The 24,319-nt window shown below is 43.8% G+C and overlaps 1 protein-coding gene and 1 non-coding gene across 2 annotated transcripts in view; one reads left to right on the top strand and one right to left on the bottom strand.

Annotated features, from left to right (window-relative positions):
• Nucleotides 1-3,269: 3,269 nt before the first annotated feature.
• LOC149994629 (F-box only protein 17) overlaps nucleotides 3,270-24,319 on the top strand; it is a 29,277-nt gene continuing 8,227 nt past the window's right edge. The window contains exon 1 of the mRNA XM_090259416.1: nucleotides 3,270-3,326. The gene's annotated coding sequence lies outside the window, so the exon portion shown is untranslated. The remainder of the gene's footprint in view (nucleotides 3,327-24,319) is intronic.
• On the bottom strand, nucleotides 16,968-17,074 carry LOC149994630 (U6 spliceosomal RNA). Its single transcript, XR_016507977.1, has one exon. It is a non-coding gene; the product is annotated as a U6 spliceosomal RNA (small nuclear RNA).

The raw sequence follows: 24,319 nt of genomic DNA, 5'->3' as shown, positions 1-24,319 counted from the left end.
AGGGTGGGTACTGGCTTCTGAAAAAAGCCAGTCCTATTCTGGCAGCCAGAAGTGGGGCCCCTGGCCTCTTAACCACCCACATGTGAAACCAGCCCATGAGCAAGCCACACACACAGGCACAAAGCTCCCATTCATGTTCCAACTCAGGACAGAAGCCTGGAGGGAAAAGAGTCCAACATGTATAACAGGAACCACACCCCCATCACCTACAGACAGCAGCCTTGTCCCTCATTTGAGGATGGCAAGGAGCAAGCCAGGAGCACCAGACAGGAAAAGAAAGCCAGCGCTGAACAATGAGCAAGAGTGCCCAAAAGAAATGGTCGATTTAGGACCCAATCAAGGTGCATAAACCATGTGTGGTTATGTCTCCTTCGTCTGTTTTTCATATGTTGACATTTTTTTTTCCTTTTGTTATATGTTGACCTTTTTTGAGAAGTCCTGGTCACTTATTTTGGGTATATCCCTTATTTCAATGTCTGATTGTTTCCTCATTATTAAATAAAGATTTAACTTAAAAAAAAAAGAATTCTGCATAAGCAATCTTGTGCATTTCCTATAATGTCATATCAAGAGACATGATATCAGGTTGTCCCACTGTGGGGATACTGTTTGATCACTTGGTTAAGAAGAGGGTGTCTGCCAAAAAGCAGACCTCACACACACTAGGTAGGTACACTGTTTTCCCTTTGTAATGACTAAGTCATGTGTTGAATGTTGATTCTAAACTGCTCCCCACCAGCCTTTCACCAATGGTTTTAGCATCCTTTGGCCATCCAGTTATTTATTTTATTGGGATCCCTGTGTTTTCCCTAGTTTATCTGTAATACACAGGTATTGTTTGTTGAAATATAGTGCCTGTGAACCTACATATTTTATGTAGTCTGATTCACAACAGGTGTTTAATAATACATAGCATCGATTTTTTAAAAAAATCATTGCACTGGAAGGGGTACAATCTCTTATCCACAAACATAAACATTCTACATAAATTTAGACCCCTGTACTCTTTAAGCAGTAAGACCTGACTGAACTTTGGTTATTTATAACTAAGTGTACTTCCTCTCTAAACAGACTTTGAAGCAGGAGTATCATGTGATAACGGAGTGTGACTGATCCTGCTGGGAATATTGAAGTATTCTAAAACCAAAACAAAAAAACAAAAAACAACAACAACAAAAAAAACACAGTATCAAACCATCTATCTCATCTATTTCTTAAACCTTCCATATAATGGGCTCTGTGTGCATCTGTACTAAAAACACAACCAATAATGCAATAAATTTACAATCCACAGTAGAAAATGCTTCAAAAGGCAGTTGGTACAAATAATGAGAAGTACTGTTGACTTGGCAAGCACACGATCTCACGTGGCCCTCACGGTAGCGCTGTGATGCCTTGCTTGTGGTTCTAAGGAAGGGCACCTCAGGACCCCATGCTCAAACCCTCTCTCATGGTGTGATCCCTGAAGCAAGTGACTTGCACTGCATGCAGAGAGTAAGTAATTCTGGGCCTCAGTTTCCCAGGAGAGGCATCCGTCTGACCATGTATATAAAGCATTTAGCACAGTACCTGGTGTGAGCAAGCGCTCGGGGAGGCCTGACATTCAAAAAGCGTGGCTCTGGGATTTTTAAAATCAGTCACTTGAAGTTCCTTGGGCAATCTCAGGCAACCAGAAAGAACTTTGAAAGCCCAAGGTCAGAGGTCAAGGGAGAATGGATTGTGGTCTCATTTTTACTAGTACTGAATCTTCGGATTAATTCTGTTGTCTACAATTTAGGGGATAGGGAGGTTTTTGAAGAAGGATATGTGGTAGAAAGGTTTAAGAACAGGCCCAGGCCATTTTTTTTTTAACTTAATCATATCACTGGTTTATTATAAAAGAATATAACTCAGTAGTAGCCAGATGCATAGGGCAAGGCATGAGGAAAGAGGCTCAGAACTTCCATAGCCTCTCTCAGCATGCCACTCTTCCCAAATCCCCATGTGCTCACCAGTCCAGAGGCTCTCCAAACCCTGTTCTATTGGCTTTTCAGGGAGACTTTCTTATATAGTCATGATTGATGAAATCATGGCCCATTGTTTCACCTTTAGCTCCTCTCCCCTCCTCTGAGATTGGGGTGGGGAATGGGTGGGCTCTAATCCCTTGATTTGAGTCCCCAGGCAACCAGCCTCCAAACTTAGGTTACCTGGGGTCTTTCCAAGTGTCCTGTCACTAACACAACAGAAGACTTATTTCTATTATCACTTAGGAAATTACAAAGGTTTTAAGGAGCTCTGTGCCAGGAATGGGAATATCTTTTATTATAAATCATATCACAGTGAGCATATTGTCAGTTGTAATGAATATTAATGGTACATTTCAAGGATTGCTTTCTAAAAAGGGGAACCCTATTAGAATTGTGGGCTTCTGTGGAATACTTGACACCCACTGATCAAGATTTGATTTCTCCTAGGTACCATAATTATATCGCAGGCTGGCACTGTGGACATAATAGGTCATGCCCAGAAAGTGGTAATCAATGAAGCACTTTCAGTTTGGGAAAAGATAAAAACTACTCTACTGATCCAGAAGCAGTTAAAATATTTTTAAAACTAGTAGTTTAATATTGTGTCTCTCAAATAACTGGTTCTTTGGTTTCCACATTGCTTCTCTCTTTTATAGGCACAGCCAAAGACGAAGGCTCAGAGTTGTCCCTTGTGGGCCCGGGCTCCTGAGACTAGCTAAGGACACATTGTAAATACCTGTGGATGGGAATTTTCAACCAAGTATTTCAAAAGGGCCCATGATCGGAGTCACAGCCAGGCCATTTCCCAGCAGCGGACAGACGGTGGGATAGATGTTTTGAATGCTGTAGGCGGCTGTAGGTGGTAGGCCGAAATGAGAAGGATTTGGAGGGAAGGGCGGCCAAGACCACCCCCGCAGAGGAGGCGCCTGGGGTGTGCGCGGAGACCCGGGTCTCAGAAGGCTGGGCGCTGGGGCGCCAGGTGACCACGTGGGGAAAGTGCAGGTTCCCTAAACGGTGGACCGCCAGACCCTCTGCGCTGGGGCTGGGTTTCCTGCCCGCTCCGCCACAGCAGCTGGGCCCTCCCCCTGCGCCAGCTGCTCTCCTGGATCCCGTCCCTCCGTAGCTCCCCGGCCGCAGGAGCTCAGACCTGCCAGCCGCTGCGCCCAACGTCAGCCACCAACCCCCGGAAAGGACTGACTGCCCACGCCGCTGTCCCGGAGCTCCTTGGGCGGGGTCGACCCCAGGGAGCCCCCGACTGCCTCCCGGAGCAGGGCGAGGAATGGGATCTTAGCCCGCTGCCGCCTCCGAGCGGGCCGCCAGGTGAGCGCCGGGACACGTAGAGACCCAGGTCGGACCGCGTATCCATTCCCGTTCTCAGACAGGGAGCCCCGGGAAGGCTTTCCGCCCCAGGCCCTGCCCGGAGGGACGGACCTCGGGGAGTCTGTACCTCAGCGCCTCGCCCGGCCCTCCGGCGTCCTAGGCTGTCACAGCCCACGAGTGTCCCCTTAAGTCCAGTTACACGACGCAAATTTGAAAATCCCCGGATCCTTTGCGTTTTAGTCCGGTCCTCTGGGGCCGCCCCTCCGCAGAGGCCACCATTAAATCTGGGTCCCAAACGACCGCCCACACGCGTTCACAGCAGCGGCTGAAAGGCTGACCACTTTCCACCAGCCGTGGTTTTCGTTTCTTCTGCGGGCAGCCCCTTCGCGGTCTGGGAATCGGAAGCCTTAGAGCGCCGTCTTGATTTAGCAACTTGGGCACGTATGTTTTTGGCTGCGGCTGCCCCTCCCGGATTAAATTTTGTTTTTGTAAGTTAATTTTTGCTGTTCAGGCATATTTTTTTCACACTCCCCATCCTGTTATATCGAGTTTAGACAGCATTTATTTACTCCCTTTTTAAAGACAGCCATGTTATGAAACTACTTTTAAAATAAATACAATTTTTAAGTGTCCTACTAACACACAAGAACAAAAGACAAATAAGACAAAGCTTTGCATGAAAAATGCAAACAGCTGTCCCCTCTGCAGCCAATTTAAAACTTTTGTAATTAAATTACTTTTCAAAAATGGCAAAAGTAGCTTGTGATCGGTGGTGCATAGATTTAAACCTTTTTACTAGTTTTTATTCCTCTGGTAGTTATTTCCAAATCTCTAAAGCAAATTCTTGGACTATTTTTTAGTTCATCAACTTTTAGGCCATGTCCACTAATCCTTTGCCAAAACTAGATGGGAACAGCTTTCATGGCCTGCACAGCTTCCTCCCCGCTCAGGGGTCCCCAACCCCCCCCCCTCCCTTGCCTTACAGCCTGAGCTCCGCCTCCTGCCTTCCTCCCCTCCCCCACGGTCCATGGTGCCGAAGAGGTTGGGAACCGGTACATAATCACAGAATTCCTTTTAGTTTCTCTATTGGCTACTTTTGTAACATAAAACAATTTTTTAAATGGTATGTCTTGTCCCATTAAATATATATAGGATCTGTTGATTCCCATTTTTACGAGACCTGGCTGAGGAGCCTGCTTAAAAAAGATTTTTAAGTAAATTTATATATTTATTTAAATACTTTGTTATCCAATCATCTTAGACATATGATTCACAAATCAAATAGAAGTGAGCCTGTCTTGTTTTCTTCTATGATAAAAAATAATATAATCTCTTTAAGAAAAAAGGGAAAAGGGAAAAAAGGCAGGGCAGTGTTCTTCTAGATTAGAAGGGAGACAAACTATCCCGAGACTGTGAGTCCCCCACCTCGTTAAGAAGAAGCAAAAACCTTAGGACAGTGGGGAAAATGGTTCATGTGCTGTGGACCAGGAGGCAGAATGCATTTCCCTTAGTCTTAAGTGGGATCACAGTGTGGACCTATGGAATTATTTTTTGGAGGATGCACATGAAAGTATTTCAGAGTTCATAAAAAGAGAGAGGAAGCAATATGGCAAAATGGGTGTTCATTTTCCTAACCTTTCAGTTTTTCGATATGATGAAACTTAATGGTAAAAATTTGGGGGACATAAAGACAATTTAGAAAGTCAGAAAGAGATAAAGATATGTGCACAGTGGCACAAACCAGCTCCTCCACACCAAGGTTCAAATCCTGATTCTGCCACTTGCTTGTCTGGCAACCTTGGGTGTGTTGAGTCCCCCCTCCCAGCCTCAGTTTCCCCAACTGAAAAATAGCACCTACCTCTTGGGGTGGTTTGTGAGGCTTCTGTGAGATTCTGTAAGCACTTCCCACATGCTTAGAGCAGATAGTGTGCAGTTAACAGTAGCTGTTCGTATTTTGTGAAGGGTTTCTCTTAACTACCCTAGTCTGCTCACCTGTAAAGAACTGCTGTTAACTTCCTCTCTGCTGTTGGGCCCCTCCTTGTCCTCTTTTTTTTTTTTTTTTCCTAGAGGTGAATTTTGAATTTGACGTGTTCTTCCTTTTCAAAAGTTCTCGAATGCCTCTGATTTGCCACAGTTTTGTGTTCTGCTCTGTCTCACCCCATTGCTTCCTAAGCACATCTCCCCTCAGCCCACATTCCTCTAGTCGAGGTTCCAGAGGCCACATGGTCCCACACACCGAGGGGCCAGCGCCACTCCAGCTCCCTCGCTGAACCTTAACTGCTAATCATAGTTACAGGGTCACAATGGCAGCTAACATTTGTCAAGGGCTGGAACTTGATCTCCATTACACATGATGTTCATTACATTTAAATTAGAATATGCCAAAAAGCCAAAGTGACTTTGCTTCCACTTCACCCATGCTGTGGCCCAAAGGGCAGCTGGGCAATGAGAGGGGGATGACAGTGAAATGCAGAGAAACAGAAAAATTCCAAATTCATTACTGTGTGCTATGGAAAACGGTATTTAGCCTACTGCGTCTTTCCCTGCTTCATCACTCCACCAATTTTTAATAATTGTACTTTTTTAGAAAATTACTTATTTGCCCTTGTTACTTTACACTTTATGCTTCACTGCTATATTTTTTATTCTGACAGCCTTTGATCGTCACGATGATAGAAAGGAGGTGAGCCCAGAATCTTGGCTTCCCCTCCCCCACCTCCCATTTCCCATTTTGTGTTGTTTATGTGATTGCTCTCACACTGTCACCGTTGATAACATATACAGTCTGTTCTGTTACTATATGTAAGCCTTACATGCCTTAACTGTAAAATTTGCAGAGGGTTTTTGAGGTGTAATTTATATACCACAAAATTCAGTCCTTTTAAGTGTACAATTCAGTGATTTTTAGTAAATTTACAGAATTGTGCTGCCATCACCACAATTTTGAAGCATTTCTATCCCCTCTCAAATATCCTTTGTGCCTAGTTGTGTTCACTCTCTCTGTTCCCATGCCCAGCCTCAGGCAACTGCTGGTCTACCTCCTGGATCTTTAGATAAGCCTTTTCTGGATCTTCCATATGAATACATCATACAGTATTTGGCTTCTTTAACTTAGCATATGTACTGTTTGGGGGTTCATTCATACTGTAGCATGTACCAGTACTTTATTCCTTATATTATTGAACAACATTCCATTGTATGGATAGACTACATTTTATTTATCCATTCACCAGTTGATGAATATGTGGATTGTTTCCAAATTTATAATTCTGCTGTCAACATTTGCAGTCAAGCAATGTGTTTTCATTTCTCTTAGGTAGATAGCCTAGTAGTAGAACTGCTGAATTTCAAGGTAAGTTTATGTTTAACTTTTCTTTTTAATGTTCGACTTTTAAAATAAGTGCCTAAGTGTTGTCCAAAGTGGCTGCACCATTTTACCTTCCTGCCAGCAGTATGTGAGGGTTCCAGTTTCTCCACATTCTCACCAGTCTTTTGAACATTAACCATTCTAAGTGGGCAGGAAGTGGTGCTTCATTTGGGTTTTAATTTGCGTTTCCTTAATAACTAATGATGTTGAGCATCTTTTCACATGCTTATCAGTCATTTGTATATGTTCACTGGTGAAATGTCTTTTCAATCCTTTGCCCATTTTTTAATTGGTTTGTTTTATTATTGAATTTTAAGTGTTCTTTATATTTTTAAAAAATATTTTAAAATTTATTTTTAGAGAGAGAAGGAAGGAGGGAGAAATAGAGGGAGAGAAGAAACATCAATATGTAAGAAGAATATTGATTCCCAGCACCATTTGTTTTGTTTGTTTTATATTTTTTTCTTTTTTATTGTATTTTTCCATTACCACTTATCTCCCCTTATACCTCCTCCTCCCTGCAGTCACATTGTTGCCCATGTCCATGAGTCCTTTTTCCTTTGTGCTCAACCCCTCCACCCCCTAATCGCCACCCCCCATTGCTGTCATCCTGCTCTCCATGTATGAGTCTCTCTATTTTCCTTGTTAGTTCAGCTTGTTCATTAGGTTCCACAGATGAGTGAAATCATGGTATTTGTCTTTCTCTGACTGGCTTATTTCACTTAACATAATGTTCTCCAGCTCCATACACACTGTTGCAAAGGGTAAATTTTTCTTCTTCTTCTTTTTAAGATTTTATTTATTTTAGAGAGAGAAGGAAAAGGATGGAGATAGAGAGGGAAACATTGATCAGTTGTCTCTCTTACACCCCCAACTGGGGACCTGGACCACAACACAGGCCTGTGCCCTGACTGGGAATTGAACCAGCGACCTTTCAGTTCACAGGCTGGAGCTCAATCCACTCAGCCACACCAGCCAGGGCTAAAGTTTTCCTCTTTTTTACAGCTGAGTAGTATTCCATTGTGTAAATGCCCCACAGTTGTTTTATCCATTCATCTACTGATGGGCACTGGGCTGCTTCCCGCAGTGACTGCACCAGTCTGCATTCTCACCAACAGAGCAAACGCATTCCCCTTCCTCCATCAGCACCATTTGTTGAAAAGACAATCTTTATGCAAAGAGACCAAGTCACAAATGTTCTCACCATAAAAAGAAATAATAATTATGACTGGATAGAGGTTAGCTAATGCTACAGTGCAATCATATTGCAATATATAAATATATCAAATCAACACATTGTATACCTAAATTCACACAATGTTATATGTCAATTATATCTTTTAAAAAAGAAGGCAGTCTTTTCCCGATGAAAATTAATAAGGCTGACATAAGGAGAATGCCCCTAGCCTCCAGGTCAAATGGATTCCTTTTCCTTGCACTTTGTTAAATGGACAGGACAGGGATCTAGGTTAGTGTATATCATATTTGGTCCATGATTTCTTAAACAGTTTTTTATTTATCCTGCAGTTTCTCATAGCTTTAGTTTTTCCCTTTTGAGAGAAGCATTTTTCTGTTTCTAATGCATCTAATATATTTCTTGGAATTCTTTTTTTCTTGAAGGTATTCTTCCTTTTCTAGTACGTACCCTGTTCTTGTTTTGAGTATCTTCTCAAATCTAAGCGTATCCAGAACCAGTTCCATAATCTACAGGGGCCAATGCAAAATGAAAAGGTGGGCCCCTTGTTAAAAAATGATTAAGGATTTTGCCTTGGCCGGGTAGCACAGTTGGTTAGAGCATCATCCTGATATGCCAAGGTTGCGGGTTCTATCAGTCAGGGAACATACAAGAATCAACCAATGAATGCATAAGTAAGTGGAACAACAAATTGATGTCTCTCTCCCTCTCTCTCTCTCTTTCTCTCTCTCTCTCTTCCTCCCTTTCTCTTTCTAAAATCAATAAATTTTTAAAATGATTAAGAATTTCAAGTTAGGTCCTGGCCAGGTAGTTCAGTTGGTTCAGTGTTGTCCCATACACCGAAAGGTTGTGGTTCGATCCCCAGTCAGGGCAGGTACCTACATTGCAGGTCTAATCCCTGGTCAGGCATGTATGGGAGGCCGCTTGATATTTCTCTCTCACATTGTTGTTTCTCTCTCTGTCTTTCTCTCTCCCTTCCTCTTCCTATAAAATCAATTAACATATTCTCAGGTGAGGATATTTTTTTAAAAAGAATTTCAAGTTGATGACGGCAGAGCATTAAAACCAGCACAGATCCCTTCTAAGTGGGGAACACGTGCGACTGCATAGGCCCCACACCCATTAAGCCTTAAGTGTCCTAATAAGGGTTTTTCCTTCTCCTTTAAGTCCTTTCGGCCCTCTGAATTGTCTGTTTCTGCTGGGGTCTGTTCACTTTAGCTTTGCCTATTTATCTTAATATTTCTCTTTCAGGCTGCTAGTTTTCTTCAAACATCTGGTAATCCTTGCTTGTCCAATCACATTTGCAAACAAGGAGCCAGGTTACTTTTTTTTTTTTTAATTCAATAAAGTATTTATTAAGGTTATCAGTGGGGAGGGAGAGGCGGGAGAATGGGGGAAATGGTGCAGGAATCAAGAAGCATAACTGGTAGGTACAAAATAGACAAGGGAAAGTTAAGAATAGTAAGGTAAAATTTGGAGAAGCCAAAGAACGTATATGCATGACTCATGGACATGAACTAAGGATGAGGGGGGGATTGCTGGAGGGAAGGGAGGTACTGGGCAGAGGGGGGCAAAGGAGAAAAAAAGAAAATTGGGACAACTGTAATAGCATAAAATAAAATTGGAGCCTAAAATAAAAGAAAATTATCATGCAGTAAAATTGACTTGTTAGGCTGGAATGATACAGTTCTACAACTTTTTTTTCAGTTCTGTGAATTTTAACTCATTTTTTATGTAGCCACCACCACTATCAGCACACAAATATTCCATCCCTCCACAAAAAGCTCCCTTTATAATCGCACACCAACCCCTCACATCTTGCAACTATAGATTTGTTCTCCATCTCTATAGATTGTTTTTCCTAAAATGTTAGATAAATAAAATTATTATGCCTTTTCTGGTTGGGTGACATTTTTTAAAGTCACTACTATGAGACCTGGGGCCATGATAAATATACTCCTGCTTTCCCACTGGTGTGTTATTCCTGTCGAAGGGATGGCTGAAACTCTGTTTGGAGACAGCACTAATTGGCATGGAGAGAGTCAGTCTTTTCTGGGAGCTCATTCCCAGGTCCCAGGACGGAGAGGGCTATGCTCAGGAACACCAGCAGCCTGGGCACTTCCCAGATGCTTCATGCAATGTCTCTGGACAACGGTCATTCGGTACTGTTTTGTTTGCCTGTGTGTGAATGTTTGGCAGCCTGAGGTCTGTGTGGCGGAGCATGAGAGAGAAAAGAGAGGAATCAGGAAGCCAAAAGGTAGTTTTTGCAAAGATGGACTAACCTCTGTCCTCACTCTGCCCTCTCACTGCTGAGCTGCATGCCTACCCCTGCCTGGCCCTCTTGAACTCCTGACTCTGGGTCCAGGGCATCTCGGGGTCTCTGAGGTTCCCCACCTTGAGTTCTGTCCTAGTCCCCACACATCTGTCTGCTATCTTTCAAAAATACATCAACATTTCTTTTTTTGTTGATAGTCTTCCTCCTGTTCACTTTCCTTTTTAATTTCTTTGCTGTACATAGAATGCCCTTTGAGAGGGAGAGAAGACTGCCCAGATCCAAGCCCCACTGCAATTTTGACTGCTGCATGACCTTCTGTGAGAACTTTCACCTCTCTGGGCCTCAATTTCTTCCTATGTGAAGATCAACTGGGATAATACAGAAGTCACAAAACAGCCACCCCAGTTCACTCCTGGACCTGTAGATGTCTTCTCTGGCCCACACTGTGCTTTCATTTTTTTAATGCATTGCTAATATTTAAAAATTGAATGATTTCACATAAAAACTGGAATTGCCAGTTTCTTTTGAAAAACTGGAAGATGTGGCTAAACTGAGCCCACCTTCCTACCTGGCAGCAAATCAGGCAGAGTGAGTACTGGCACAACCTCCAGGTGGGCTATTCTCTCTGACATGCCAGACTCGCCACCACTCCCTGTTCCTCCCACCTAGCCAGCCTCTTTTAGAATACTGCCTGTCTCTTGTAGGCATTTGAACTTGGAATTCCTAGGATATGGTTTCAAGAGCACCTAGCACAGGAGCAGGCACTTAGGAGCTGTTATTACTATGAGACTAGCTGGAGTGGGTGGTGGGAGTGGAGGCCCAGGTCCAGACCTTGCTCTGATCACCAGGTCCTGTGACCCCAGGCTTACATTCACCCAGAGGGCTGCCTTTTTAAAAAATCTGCCCAAAGGCTCATGTAGGCCAGTGTGAGTCCTGATTATCAGTAGTTCTTTCTGCCTTCTCAAAGGGGAAGCCACATTAACTCTGAATACATAAATAATTCTGAAGAGCAAAGGATTTTAATCTTGTCTTATTGATGATGTTCATGTAACCATTTGTAGCAGATTAGGAATAACACAGGCACTACAGTTCAAGAGCAAAGAGTAAAGTGAATAAGGGAGAATGTCAGGTAGCAGAAAACCTCCTGAAGGTAGAAAAGGAAGCCATTCTGCCTAAAATTAAAAAGATTGACAACACCAGGTGCTGACAATGGCAACTCTCATACATTGTTGATGAGACCACAAATGGCGAAATCAGGCTGAAAAAATCATTGGTCTTTGTCTGTTTGTTTGTTTGTTTTTTGTGAAGTAAAATATACACTTACCATGTGACCAAAGAATTCCACTCACAGGCATTGTCTCACGATAAATGAAAACATATGTCCTCATAAACACTTGTCCATGAATTTCGTAGCAACTTTGTTCATAATCACCCCAAACTGGAAACAGCCCATATGTCCATCACCGTGAGTGGATAAACAGACTGTGGTGTATCCGTTCAATGGAATACTACTCAGCAACAGCTAGGAATGTACCAGTGACTGGTACCTGCAACCACGCGGATGAATCATGCAGACATTATGCTGAAGGGAAGAAGACACAGGGAGCATATACTATATTTATCAGTTAGGATCCAGTCAGGAGACTGAACCCACACAGTAATTTGAAGAGAGAATGCTTAATATACAGAATTATGAATTATAGCAGGGGATTGGCTAGTAAGAAATAAAGAGAATGCTAAAGAATATAGGAACAGCAGATAGAAGGAGCAGCCACTGACCCTAAGATCTTAGATAGCTGAAAAAAGATGGCAGTCCCAAGCTGTCCTTGACAGTCCCGGTTACCCTGATCTCATTGAAAAACACTTGGCCTTGACTCACTAAAGGGCAAAGGAGTCTATGCACTGCTCCTGTGGAACCTGCTGGAAATCCATCCTCTGGAACTTACCAGAAGTCAATTCTCTAGGGTGCTGGAGAAAGCAGTTCACGGGAAGTGCCTGGAACCACCTAAGGTGGGTGCTGGGAAGGTGCTGGCTGTGTGCGGGGTGCTGCTGACTGCCAGCCCTAGAGAAGCTGCCTGCCCTAGGGAACCACCAGTGGAAGCTGGAAGCAAACCCTTTCCTCCTGCAATGTCTCTCTGGCTCCCTCTACTGGAAAAAGTTAACATCACGTCAGCCTGCCAAGGGAAAAGATTGAAAGGGCCGTACTCCAGTTTAGCAACTTGGAGCTGTGAGGCAGAAAATCGATAATTGGCACACCCTATGATTCCACTTATATAAAATTTTAGAAAAAGGAAATTGAATTTTTAGTGACAGAAAGCAGATTAGTGGTTGCCTTGGAGTGGGAGTTGGGGTTGACATCAAAGAGGTAAGCATTTTGGAGTGACGGAGATGTTCTGTACCTTGGTTGTGGTGATGGTCACATGCTTGTGTAGTTGATAAAACTTAAATTATGCCCTTGAAATGTATGCATTTTGATGGGTGTAATTAATACATCAATAAAGGTAATTTCACTTTTAAGGTACCCATTCTGGGAAACATAGGACTCCTGTGCAAATAAATATAAATGGAAAGACAGGCACATGCTCACTCACACAGCAGAAATGCACCCCAAAGTCTACCACCAAGTTACCCCAGCTTACACTGGTGAATATGTCTCCAGGGGATGTTGTTGGACTTTGGCTTGGTGGCTTGCTCTCTTATTCTCCCTTAGGAGTTCAAGTTCAACATGAGCACGGTAGATAGTTGGCAGAGCTTAGATACCCACTCCCTTCTCTCATATTCCCTCTCTCCAAGGTGACTCCACAGAGGCCATATCACCATAGGTTCCTAATTCTTTTAGATGATCATATCCTCATTCTAAGAGCTAAAACCTGTATGTTGTTTCATTACTATGGGGTCTTATTTCTTGAGTCCTGGTATGTCCTTCACTGCTCCTATCAACCCTTTGAGGTAGAGCTCTAGTTATCCCTGTATTACAGACAAGCCTCGAAGGTCAGCAACATGCCTGAGAGACAACCTGTCCAGAAGAGGCAGAATCAGGATTTGAACCCAGATCATCTGCCTTGACCACCACCCATCCTGCTGGGGGCAGTAGCCCAGGTCCTGGAAACCCTCAGAACTGCATGCCCTCTGCAGAAGAGTCTTAATAGGGTTTATGGACATTGAATCTTTGCCAGCTGGATCTTTTTACCCTCATGAACTTATGAAAATTGTCAAGCATAAAGAAAATTGAAATAATTATGCAGTCAACAAATACTCCTAAGAACAGGAGACAATGATAATGCTCGTTGGTATTTTTTAAGCCTAATGCTGACATAGTGCTATTCATATTAACAGTTAGGTCAGTCTTCCAAATTCAAAAAACAAAATAAAAAATTAGTGAAATTGTAGGGGCACCAAATAGTCCCTGTAAAAAGTTTCAATATGTAAGTACGTAAGTGCTTTAAATGTTCTTTGTAAGAAGTAGCAAGGACTTGCTAAAAGGCCTTGGAAAAAGGAATGTAAGAAGGAGTGTTATAGCAATTAGTGATTTACAAGCTAAAAGGACTTCAGCCTCTATCACCTCCCATTTGCTTGCTTGTGTCTGGTTTATAACATTTGTGAAGGTTGTGCTTTGCAGAATGTCTAGCCCTTTGAAAATAAATTGCTTCACAGGAAGTTCGTCCCTGGCTGAAGAGTTATGCCGCAGCCAGAGATAACCTTATAGCCTTGCGAATTTCTGTTCCTGTTACTGCCAAGACATTCCTGCAGTCCTGCCCAGCCCCCTCTTCCTAAGTCTATTCCCTGCCAAAGAAGAAACAAAGAGGCTGCACCAGTATAAAAACCCAGCGTTTAGACTCCATTGTAGGTTGGAGCATGTTAGAGACCTGCTCAGGGTCTACCCAACTCCTGGCCATTATTAAAAACCCTTTGCTTAACTTTATACACCGCTTCAGAGTGTTCAATCTCGCCTATGTAGCCGTAACAAAATGAGCCCTGACTGATGTGGCTCTGTTGGTTGGGTGTTGTCCCACAAAACGAAGGCCCGCCTGTTGGATTCCCGGTCACAGCACATGTCTGGGTTGCAGGCTGAGTCCCTGATTGGGACTCATGCGAGAGGCAACCCATCCGTGTTTCTCTCACACGTCGATGTTTCTCTCCCCTTCCCCCTGTCTTCCCCTTTAAAAAAGTTAGTGAAATGACATTTCAACTACTAAAATGATTAAATATCACATCAAGTAAAAACATATTGATAAGTATCTGAGTTACTTGTAAGTTATTCTAATACAACAGCTAAAATTAAACTTATTTTAAAATCAATTGAAATAAAGTTGCTAAAATTAATAAAAATTAACTAGTTAAATTAATCAAGTAAAAAAACACCATGAAATGAAAGTTTAATGAATCACGACCCTTGAAAATGAAATTGTATTAATATTATCATTTTTTAAATCCTCACCCAAGGATATGTTTATTGAATTTTTAGAGCTAGAGAAAGAGAAGCATTGATGTGAGAGAGAAACATCATTCAGTTGCCTCCCATACATGTCCCGACTGGGAATCAAACCCACAACCTTCTGGGGTACAGGACAGTGCTCCAACCAACTGAGCCACCCAGACAGGGCTGAAATTGTATTATTTTATCTTTGTAACAGGTGTATACTCTGGAAAAAGTATGGTTTAGCTGGTCTCCATGTGGAGATAGAGAAATGGCTGAGCAGCCCCAGCTGTCAGAGTCTCTCTATCCCAGGTGTTAAACAGAGGACTGAATAAGCCTACGGGTGTCATGGCCTCAGTCTGCCTGAGGGCAACTGCATGCAGCCCCTAAGAGCTACCTAGCTGAGCCCCATCAATCCCCAGAGCCATAAAAAATTTAAAAATTTAAAAATAATCATATTGTATCAGCTCCAGCAAACAAATAAACCATGCCAATGGTATCTTTCGCGGGGTGGGGGGTGGTGGCTCAAATTACAAGAGAAAGTTTATTTAGAAAGGTAAGGAGGTAGGAGAAGTGAGCCAGCTGATCTGCCTGGACTCAGAAAACACGTTACAGACACAAAAGGAGGGCCCTTGAAGTTTAGGAGAGAGAAAGGCAAAGGTAACAGGCCTGGGGGGGAAGAAGGCAGAGAAGGGAAAGGTGCGGCAGTACTCCCATGAGGGAGACCCGCCGCCAAGGGTGTCTTCACAGAGCCATGGACGTTGTTTTGTGAAAGATTTTCCAGGCATCATAAAAAGGTCTCTGGCCCTACACAACTTGAGCAACTGCTGAGAAGACACTTAAGAGAACTCTAAACAGTTTCCACAGGTTTCTTCATTTTAAAATAGTTCTATCTTTTGTTTGATAACTTTGGGGAGAGGTTTTTGGATATCTTTTGTTCCTTTCTATGGGCTATCATCTCATTTTACTGGTATCGTTCACAGTAAACTTTGTATAGAATGTGCACAAATGTACAGTATGCTGAATTTTTATAAATGAATAGCCAGCCCTCTGAATGAGTATACCTCTGCCCAGTTTGAAATGTACATGTTGCCTGAAATTCTCTTGGCAGAGAAGTTCTCGTTGTGTTCAGCACATATATTCATCATGAAATAAACCACTGAGTCAATCTTGAGATGCAAAAGATTCCAGATTTTTAAATAAAATGATATTAAAGGTATTACACCAACAAAAATACCAGTAGTCAGAATAGCTAAAACATGGAAGCAACCCTTGTCTATCAGCAGATAAACGGGTAAGCAAAATATTATAGGATATAATACAATAGGGTATTATTCAGCTTTAAAAGGAAAGGGAATCCTGACACATGTCACAACATAGATGGACCATACAAAATGAAATAGGCCAGGTACAAAAGGACAAATGCTGTATGATTTGTCTTATATGGATTACTCAGTCAAAACCGGAGATAAAGGAATAGTGGTTGCTGGGGGCAGAACAGAAGGGGTAATGGGGCATTACCGTTTCAAAAGATGAAAAGAGCTCTGGAGATGGATGGTGGTGATGGTAGCACACATTATACAAGGAAATAGATTTAATACCATTGAACTGTGCACTTAAAGGTGGTCAAGATAGCCTTGGCTCAGTGGGTTGAGTGTTGGTCTGCAAACCAAAAGGTTGCTGGTTCACTTCCCAGTCAGGGCACATGCCTGGGTTGCAGGCCAGGTCCCCATTAGGGGGCATTTGATAGGTGTTTCTCTTGCACATTGATGTTTCTCTTTTTCCCTCCCTTCCCTTATCTCTAAAAAATAAAATAGAACCTTTTTTAAAAAGATGGTCAAGATAGTAAATTTTGCTATGTGAACTCTTTTTGCATTTTTTAAACATTTAAAAAATATTTTATTTATTTTTAGAGAGAGTGGAAGTGAGAGAGAAAGAGGGAAAGAAACATCAATATGTGGTTGCCTCTTGTGCGCCCCCAACTGGGCACCTGACCCGCAACCCAGGCATGTGCCCTGACTGGGAATCGAACTGGCAACCCTCTGGTTCACAGGCCAGCGCTCAGTCCACTAAGCACACCAGCCAGGGCTTTGTTTTTTTGGGTTTTTTTGGTGCATTTTTTATTGTTGTTCCAATTTTCTCTTATTGCTCTTCCCTGCCCTGCCCATGCCCCCGCTCCCACAGTCAGTCACCACCCTGTTGTTCATGTCCATGGGTCATTTATACTAGTTCTTTCACTAGACCCTTCACCTTCTTTCCCCCTCTCCCCTCCCCTCTGGTGGCTGTCAATTTGTTCCTTGTTTCCATGCATTCGGTTCTATTTTGCTTGTTGTTTGTTTTGTTCATTAGGTTCCTCTTATAGGTGAGATCATATGGTATTTGTCTTAAAAAATAGGGGCTGCTTCATGAATTTACATGTCATCCCTGCGCAAGGGCCATGCTAATCTTCTCTATATTGTTCCAATTTTAGTACATGTGCTGTCGATGTGAGCACTGTTATGTGAACTTTACCACACTCTTTTAAATGTTGCCCATGAAATAGGCAACAAGTTAAAACAAACAAAAGAGAGATTTTGATTATAAAATACAAGCAAAAAGAGTAGTTGGTACTTTAAGCTGTGGCTGGTGTGGCTCAGTGGATTGAGCACCGGCCTGCAAACCAAAGGATCGCTGGTTAGACTCCCGGTCAGGGCACATGCCTGAGTCATGGGCCAGGTCCCCAGTTGTTTCTCTCTCATGTCGATGTTTCCCTCCCTTTATTTCTCTCTCCCTTTCCCTCTCTCTATAAATAAATAAAATATATATTTTTAAATAGCATCATTTTAAAACAAAGCAATCAAACAAAAAACATGCTATTCCTGAATTACATTTACTAGACTCAAAGGAGATTTTTTGTTTTGGCCCCAAGTTACACAGACAGAAAGTGGGGAGTCAAGATTTGAACCCAGTTTGGTATGCACCTACAGTCGTGGCTCCTGGCATGGGGGGCAGGCCAGTTCTTTGTGGAGGTACCCGTACCACAGAATGCAGGTCACTGAGCTTCATTCCATTTAGATAGTGCTGCCTAACAAACCACTCAAAACCTATGACTTAAACAGTTACCTTTATTTTATTATTTTTTATGGAGAGTGACTTGGCTCAGCTAAGCAGTTCTCAGGGGCAGTTGCCAGGAGACAGTGGTTGGAGCTGGGTCATCTGAAAACTTATTCAGTTCTATATCTAGCACCTGAGTTGGGAAATCAAACAGCTGGGGCTTCCCAGGCACTTCTCTCTCTCTCTTCATGTGTCTCTCCAGTATGGTGACTTCAGGGCAACCAAATTTAATGTTGACCCAGGCAGTGGTGTGCTGGAGTGGCTCCCACCAAATCGCATGGTTTGTGGGCAACCCTGCCCACTCCCATGAGTTAGGCACTTCACATCAGTAGCTTGCAGTCAGCCATGGTCAGTATATTTACACCACAGAAATCAGCAAACTTACAGACCTAGACTTCTTTCCCCTGTTGAGAGCCAGTTGTTTAATCATTTAGCCGCACACCACCGGACTCAGGGCTCCGGGAACCATATCAGGGAGAGCCAGGCACAGGCAGTATCTTCTGTTATGGTATGGTCTCGGAAATCCCTTAGCAATGTCATTTCTGCAGTGACAAAGGCCTGCCCTTGTCAAGGGGAAGGGTGGACTCCACTTCTTACTGGAGAGAAGTCAAGTCCAAGAAGAGCATGTCAGATAGGATGTGCTATTATATCCATTTTGGGAAGATACTGTCTGCCATAGCATCATGGGTCCCTGGAAACTGAATACTAGTAGTATCCCCCAGTCACTGTGACAACCAATAAAATAACCTCCGTTCCAAACATGTTCCCAAGTGCCAGGCAGCAGACAATCTGTGCCTTCTGTGTCCCATAAGGCCCAGTCAGTGGTTGGCCTGCAGCTGTGTGGACATGATGGCTACAAGGCACCTCGTGGCTCTCAGCAGAGCACCTCAAACAAGTGTTTTGTACACCCAGGGCTCGTAAGGTACATCACTTGAAGGCCCTGTGTTACCAGACAAGATCTGGGACCAAGTGGGTCTGCCTCAGATCCACTGGTAGCATGTGGGTTCTTGACTTTGTGTAGGAAAGATTTCACAACATAAGTCCAGGTGATTTGGGGGGTACGTTTATTAAAGCTGGAGATAGGGAAACAAAGGAAGGACTTAGGGTAGAAGAAGCAACAGGAAAGAGAAAGAGAAAAGGAGACCTTGGGGACAGGTTCAGGGGGTAAGCCTGGGACGAGCTGCCGCTGCCCATTGCTCTCACGGTTGCAAGTCTGGTGGTGTCCCTTAGAGTTTAGGAGATGCCTGCCTGTCGAGGAAGAAGAGGGGGAGGGAATGCTGCTCCCCAGGGGGAGAGCACACACTGGGTCCTTTTTCTTGAGGTTTTTATCTCTCTCTTACATGCAGGAATTTTAGGGGAAGTCTTGTTACCATAAAACAGTCAGTCAGGGCATTGGGAAGGCTCCCCCACCAGCCAAGATGGTGGCAGTGGAAGGTTCTTACAACAAGCACACAAAAAGCTAGTAAGATGATTGGATAGGAAAAGCTCTACCCACCCACAGGGAAAGGCAGGCACATGGCCATAGAAGTCAAAATAGCATGGGGGAAAGTGTTGGACCAAAGAGGCCTGTCAGTCTAGTCTGGGGAAAAGAAGGAATTGGTTGGGAGGTGGACCCACTCAAAGTGCACAAAAGTTTGGGAAGTTGTTAGGCATTTTGAGAAAGCACCTCGTCCATCCCACACCCAAGCTAATATAATCCCAGGGGAACAAAGAATCCTTTGCTCCCTCTTGCTCGTGTCCTGCACCCCTCTCTCTCTCACTCTCTTGCCCAGCTGGTGATGCACCTGCCAGTATGTCCTCATGCTCTCTCGCCTGGAAGCATGTGTTCATGAGGCCGTGGCCGTGCGGGCTCCACACACAGTCTCCGGGAGGGAGCCTAAAATGGACAGCAGCCAGGAACAAGCTAAGCTACCTGGATGGGGACTAAGATTGCTTAGCAACTGCCTGCAGGCTCCAAGGAACTGAACATTAAAATGGAGCAGAACCTCTGAACACTGGCTTTTGTCTTGACCTTGCTGAGGATGGTTGGACTTTTTCCATGGCAGCAAGAGGAGGTGGGTTTTGAGATAGGAGTCCGCCATTCTCCCAGGTTGTGCAGCGCCGGAATAAAACCTCTTTCCTTTTGCACTAGCATCTGCCTCACAAGCTTGGCTTTTGTAGCAACAGGCAGCCAGACCTATGGTTTTTGTTCGGTTGAAGGTTTTAGCAGAATAGTCATCAGTTTTCCAGGTGTGCTCTTTCAGAGTCATGGACTCCCACTATTGGTCAGTGACAGGGCAGGAGGTTGTCAGTCACTGCAGCTGGTCCTGGCACCGCCCACCTGGTTTTGCTGCTTTTCTGGGCCTGGAGCTGAAATACAATGGAGGCCTGGATGTTATCTCCAGGGCGGTGAGCTTCTGTATCTGGCTGTAAATTGCTTGGCCAGTTCAGCTATCCGTCTCAGTTTCCCTATTCCATTTGTCCTGGCTTGCTGGTCTATGGTGGGTTTGCTTGTAAGTGGCTGCCAATTTTTTTTTTTTATTCATCGATTTTACAGAGAGAGAGGGAAGGAGAGAATGAGAGAAACATTGATCTGTTTGTTGTTCCACTTATCTATGCCTTTATTGGTTGATTCCTGTACATGCCCCAACAGGGGATGGAACCTGCAACCTTGGTGTATTGGGACAAAACTCTAACCAACAGAGCTGCCCAGACAGGGCTTAATGCAACTAATAAGCACCTGGGGCAAAGCACACCCTAGTTTCTAAAGCCTGTCACCATAATTAAGTCACTCTGTAGTGGGGGTGAAGAGTGTCAGGGTTATTTCTTAACAAGACCTTAATCAATTTATTTTAAAATCTTAACAACTGACATGAATTGAGCACTTACGGCATTAAGGAACAGAACAAGCATTAGATCACCGCAGCCTCATCACCCAGGGCAACCTCCAAGGATCGTTTTGGCAACTAAAAGAAGATGATGGGACTCAGTGAGATGATCCAGCTTAAATGTTCAGCACAGCGACTTAATAAGGGCCCAGTAAATGTCACCAGATGAAAATATCGTCACTAAATGGTTGCTCATCATTTTTTTATGATGTGTGATAATAGCAGCTAATATAATTTAATGCTTAATATTAATATTCTTATATATGAGACACCAGTGGATTTACTTAAGCATTTTACAAGTATCCCATTTCATTATCACAACCCTAAGAAGTAGGTAATATCCCCATTTTCAAAAGAGGAAACTGAGGCACACTGCGATTAAGTGAAGTGCCCTTAGTTATTTAACTAGCAGAAAGTATAGCTGGGACTCAAATCAGGCACAAGGTTTTTATTACTAGGCTGTTCTACCTCTGATGTGGAAATGAAATGAGTTTCTGGCTAGGTCCTCAACCAATCACTGAGTTGTTATTGAATAAAGGCGTTTCACCTCACTGCACCTCAGTTTCCTCATCTGTGTAGTGGGTTTCCATTTATTCATTCATTTAATATTTCTTTATTAAGCACTAGTGTGGACACTGTGGTATGTAGTATGCAAAGGAAACAACATTCTGCCCTCCTGGCAATTACAATGTGGTGAGGGAGACAGACAAGAAAGAAGATAACTGAGTAAATTATACATATTTAGGAATGGCTGGTTTGGCTCAGTGGATTGAGCGTCGGCCTGCGAGCTAAGTGTCGCTGGTTCGATCTTCCAGTCAGGGCACATCAGAGAAGGAAAACTCTGACTCCAAAAAACCTCCGCTGCCTTGCGGCATACCTCTTCAGGGGAAAGGCTAAGGGAGTAAACCCCGACAGAAAATCCGGAGCCGGAGTCCCTAAGGCGGTTTGACGTTGTAGTCAACACCGGCAACTCCTGCGGCGCACCTGAAGCCAAGCTGTATTGACTCCGTCTTTCCCTTGGACCCTTCAGCTGCGAAGAGAGGGGGGGTCTGCTGCATGGGCAACAGCAGACCCTCCATATCACCCTGCCCAGGCTCTGTAGCTTCCGCTTCACTGGAGAGGACACTCCAGCGTCATCGCAAGATGTCGATTCAACACGGGAGGAGACAGATACCGTGTCACTCCCGAGTCGGACTGCACCGCCATTCTCGGTGGTGCAGATAGACTCTTAAGAAACTACACCATCGTCTCTCGAGACGGACGGCTGCCGACGAGGTATGGGATGTTAGAAGGTGACAGAAACTTGAGAAAAGTATAAAATAAGGAAAAGGGGAGAGTAGGTTGTGGTCGTAAGGATCTAAAATTATAAAAAAGGTGACCAGGGAAGGTCTCAGGGAGAAGTTGATATTTGGGCAAAGAGTTGAAAGAAGTACAGAGGCAAGAAAAAAAAAAAAATCCTCTGGATCCAGGTAGAGCAAACAGCCCATGCAAAGGCCCTAAGGTATGGGGGCTGGTGCGGCCAGGTCAGTGAGCAAGGCGGAGACAGGGGCAAGAAGATGAGGGGGACAGATTGTGTGGGGCTTGGGGGTCGCAGGGAGGACTCTGCCTTTACCTTGAGTGAGATGGAGCCACAGGAGGGCTCGGAGCGGGGAGAGGCAGGACATGACACAGGTATTCACACTTGACCTGCCTGCTTATGAAGAACAGACAGTTGGGGAAAGAAGCAGGGAGAGAGACAGTCCAGGTGAGAGATAATGAGAATGGATGAAATCCCCAAGGGGGTGAGTGTTGATGGAGAACAGAGGAGTTTCAAAGGCTGAACTCTGACTTTCTGAGATTAAAGGGAAGAGGAGAAACAGCTTAGGAGGCTGACTAGGAACCACCAGGCAAATGGGAGGGGTCCAGAAGGGTGTGATGACCCAGAGCCAAGTGTAGAGGGAGTAACCCCCCTGTGTCAGGTACTGCTGACAGGTCAAGCAAGGTGAGAACTGAACAGTACTATTGGCTCAGCACCAAGGGGATATTGGTGACCTTGACATTTCAGGGTGGTGGAGAGGAGCAAAACTTGATTAGAGAAGGTTTAAGAGAGAAAAAGTAGAAAATAAGGAGACAGCCAAGTATATACAACTTTTTTGAGAAGTTTTATTATAAAGAGAAGCAAAGAAATGGGGCCGAGCTGGAAGGGGAGGTGGAGTCAAGAGAGGGTTGGTTTTCAGATGAGAGAGATGACACCATGTTGGCTGACAGGAATGGTCCAATGCAAAAGAGGAACTGAAGGTGCAGCAGAAAGGGGACAACTGTGAGACCATGGCCTGGAGTGGGCAGGAGGGATGGGTGGATATACACAGAAGGACACATGTGTGGGCCCAGGGCAGGTAGGTGGTAGATGGGGCAATGGGAGCCTGTGGAAGATCACGTCTCATCATTTGTATTTTTTTCTGCAAAATAAGGAGCAAGAGGGGAGTGAAGAAGTGGAAGGAGGTGTGATGGAATAGGAGGTAGGGGAGAAGGTATGAAATAGTTATCTAGCCCTGGCCAAGGAGCTCAGTTGGTTGGAGCACAGTCCCAGTGCACCAAGATTACAGGTTTAATCCCTGGTCAGGGCACATACAAGAAGCAACCAATGAATGCATAAATAAGTGGAACAACAAATCGATGTTTCTCTCTGGCTTTCTCTTTCTCTCTTCAAGATCAATTTTTTAAAAAAGAAAGAAATAGTTATCTCTAGATAGGAAGAATGAGTGGATAAAAGTAACATAATCTGATTGTCAGCTTTAGGAGCCTGAGAGTTAAGTTCACAAATTTGAAGTGACACCAGCCAGTGGAGTTGTGTATTGTTCTTCAGCCACTTTAACTGTGTGAGTGCAGGAACAGGGTAGGCGAAGGACTGAATTTAACCAGGGTCACAAGTATTGAATAGGAGGAAGCTAAGGGAGGCAAGGTGTATGCAAAGAGTATAAGGTTTGTCCAGAAAAAAGTCCAGCCATTGGTAATATAACAAGAACGGTTTGTGCAACATTGGTGTAACCTGGCAGCCAAGGAGAGTGGACTGGAATGTACATGTGTGAATGATGACGACTTCACTGTACTAGTCAGTGGGGGTGGTAGACACCACTGAGTGAGCATGTGTACTGTGTGGCCATCGCATTAAAAAATGACTGAGCGAGTAGAGCAATGAATCTGCATCAAATTTGCATTAAGGTTGAACATTCCTCCATGGAAAGTATACCGGTGATTCAGAAGGCCACACCTATGGGCGACTAGTGATTGGCAGCTTCATCACAACAATGCACCTGCTCATGCATCATATCTCATGCAGAGTTTTTTAGCAAAACATCAAATCACCCAAGTGACTCAGCTACCCTACAGCCCAAATATGGCGCCTTGCAACTTCTGGCTTTTCCAAAAACTAAAATCACCTTTGAAAGAGAAGATATTTCAGACCATTTGTGAGATTCAAGAAAATATGACAGGGCAGCTGATGGAGATTGGGAGAACTGTGTGAGGTCCCAAGGTACCTACTTTGAAGGGGACTGAGGCGTCATTCCTAAGTACAATGTTTCTTGTATCTTGTATCTTCTTCAATAAATGTCTCTTATTTTTCATTGTACATGGCTGGGTACCTTCTGGACAGACCTTGTATTTTCAATGATTAATCACAGAATGAAAAATGATTAGGAAGAAATGAGGACTTGAGCAGCAAGGGAAAATGAAAAAGAGATAAGCACCCAGGATGGGAGATCACGATGATTTGGTAGGATTGTAGGAATCTGGGACAC

The sequence above is a fragment of the Furipterus horrens genome, unplaced genomic scaffold (assembly GCF_987537825.1).
Source record: "Furipterus horrens unplaced genomic scaffold, mFurHor1.1.pri manual_scaffold_13, whole genome shotgun sequence".
NCBI classification, from domain to species: Eukaryota; Metazoa; Chordata; class Mammalia; order Chiroptera; family Furipteridae; genus Furipterus; species Furipterus horrens.
Note: the sequence above shows the minus strand (reverse complement) of the source record. Positions and strands in the feature narration are given on the sequence as shown.